The sequence below is a fragment of the Nicotiana tabacum genome, chromosome 1, assembly GCF_000715075.1.
Source record: "Nicotiana tabacum cultivar K326 chromosome 1, ASM71507v2, whole genome shotgun sequence".
Lineage (NCBI taxonomy): Eukaryota > Viridiplantae > Streptophyta > Magnoliopsida > Solanales > Solanaceae > Nicotiana > Nicotiana tabacum.
The window spans coordinates 74,644,609-74,647,458 of NC_134080.1; positions in this window are offsets into that span (position 1 = coordinate 74,644,609).

A 2,850-nucleotide genomic window follows, 5' to 3' on the forward strand; every position below is an offset into this window, starting at 1 on the left:
TGCGTGCAGGTTCAGACAGACAGACGGGTAGACCTCCTCAGTAGGTATTACCCGAGTTCAGCCTGATCGATAAGCTCCACGTCCTTCGGAGTTACCGGGTCTAGAGTTTTGTGTACATCTTATGTATATATGTATATATGTTATGGGTAGGCCGGGGCCCTTTTCTGATCACAGTACATCCATCAGTAGAGGCTTGTAGACATATCATGTCAGTTAGTGCAGTATGTTGGGCTTGTAGGCCTTATATGTATATTTTGTTGGTTTGTCAGCTGTAGTAGTTATGACGGCCTTATCGGCACAACTTTATATTGATGTTTAGTTAGTATTAGTTTCCGTTCAGTTTTATATTTTGCTTCGCAATTTGTCTTGCAATGCGGCCTATGGCCAAAGTATGACATTATATGTTCAGAGTCCCTTAGTCGTAAGTCGGTATGGAAGGTTAGGTGAGGCACCGGGTGTCGGTCTCGTCCCCAGATTCGGGGCGTGACCAAATTTTAACTTGAACAAAATAACCTTAAACACTATATTAAAGTAGATCATATCGGCACTATGAGCAGGGGCGACTCAAGTATATGCAGGGCCTAAACCCAGAATTTAATATGAGGCCTAAATTTTTAAAGGAAAATTATACGATATGTTTTTATTTAAAGTCTATTTTTGAGCTTTTTTGAGATATAAAGTGTTAATAATCTCTTTTATAGTCGATTTTCCATAATAATTCATTATCAATTGATAATATAGCTAACTCATTTAATCATTTTGAGATATTGTTAAATTTAGATAAGATTAGATAGAGAAATAGAAGCATAGAATTATTGGAAGCTTAAATTTCTTGGAGAAAGAAGGTGAGTAAGAATATTAAAGAGAAAGACAAAAAATATGTAGGGTTTTTGAAGTATGAAGAGATCGGGAAAAGAAACATTGACTTGGACAAATTGAGAAAGGGAAAGTAAATTTTTTACATGTTATCTAATGAAGGAGTAAGAAGTGAAAAATTGAAACGTCGGGAAAACCATTCATCTACAAATGTTTAAGTAAGTCAAATTATTACTTTATATTGTCACGACCCGAATTTTCCACCCTCGGGAGTCGTGATAGCGCCTACTAATGTGAGTTAGGCAAGCCAAACCTTTAATCTAAATACTTCATTAACCAATTATTTCTTTTTAACAAATATAAGGCGATAACATGATAACAACCGAAATTCAAATTTAAGTAGAAGGCAACAATAAAATATATGAAAACTATATCTATTACAAATACTTAAGCCTTAACCACCTAAAACCTGGTGTCACAGTGTCACAGACGGACTAGGATTAACTACATACATGGTCTGAAGAAAAGTAACAATACACTTTTCGGAATATAAGAAGATGAAACAGAAAATAGGGATAGAGGGAGACGCTAGGGCCTGTGGACGCCTGCAGGTCTACCTTGTATCTCCGGGTGGACTGAAGGAAGCCTCAAAGCTACAGTCCAAGAGTTGCTCCGAGATCTGCACATAGTGCAAAGTGTAGCATCAGCACCAACCCCATGTGCTGGTAAGTGTCTAGCCTAACCTCGGTGAAGTAGTGATGAGGCTAGGACCAGACTACCACATAAACCTATGCAGTTCAAATATATATAGCGGAAAAGAAATACAGAAATAAACAAGTAAAGATGGGAGGGGGAAAACATGCGTCGGGGAATAACAGGTAAAAATAGGATATTAAGAGAATTATAAGGAACCAAAATCCAACTACTAACAAGGATAAGGAAAACAAAGGCAGATTTCACTTTCCGTTCACATCTTGTTGCAGGCGTGCAACCCAATCCCATATCTCATATCTTGTGGCAGGCGTGCCACCCGCTCCCATTTCATTTATCTCGTGGCAGGCATGCCACCCGCTCCCATTTCATGTATCTTGTGGTAGGCGTACCAACTGCTCCCATTTCATTAACTCTTGTGGTAGGCGTACAACCCGCTCCCATTTCATTATATCTTGTGGTAGGCATACTACCCGCTCCCATTTCATTAACTCTTGTGGTAGGCGTACCACCCGCTCCCATTTCATTATATCTTGTGGTAGGCGTACCACCCGCTCCCATTTCATTATATCTTGTGGTAGGCGTACCACCCGCTCCCATTTACAAGCCAACAATAATCACAAGGAATCCCGGCAAGGGAACAAAAGCAACATCATAACTTCCCAGCAAGGGAACAATGATATTGCAACAACATCCCGGCAAGTGAATAATACTATCAAACAAACATCCCGGCAAGGGAACACTAACATCAAAACAAACATCCCGGCAATGGAACAATGATGATAATAACATATGAGGCACAATAAACCACAACGGAGTCAAACCAATTATAACACAAGACTCATAGGCATGTTTGACACCGACGTATAGATACTAGTCACCATGCCTATACGTCGTACTCCACAATTAACATGTAGCAAATAGACACAACTCCTAATCCCTCAAGCTAAGGTTAGACCAAACACTTACCTCGATACCACGAACACAATTCACGATTCGACTATAGCTTTACCCCTTGATTCCACCACCAATTCACTCGTATCTAGTCACAAGTTACTTAATTACATCAATAAATGCTAAATGAATCAACTTGAATGCATGAAAATGAATTTCCCAAAGTTTTGCCCAAAAACGTCAAAAATCGCCCCCGGGCCCACATGGTCAAAACCCGAGGTTTGAACCAAAACCTGATTATCCATTCCCCCACGAACCCAAATATATGACTTGTTCTTAAATCGGACCTCAAATCGAGGTCCAAATCCCCAATTTTTGAAAAAACCTAGGTTCTACCCAGAACACCCAATTTTCCCCATGAAAATCATT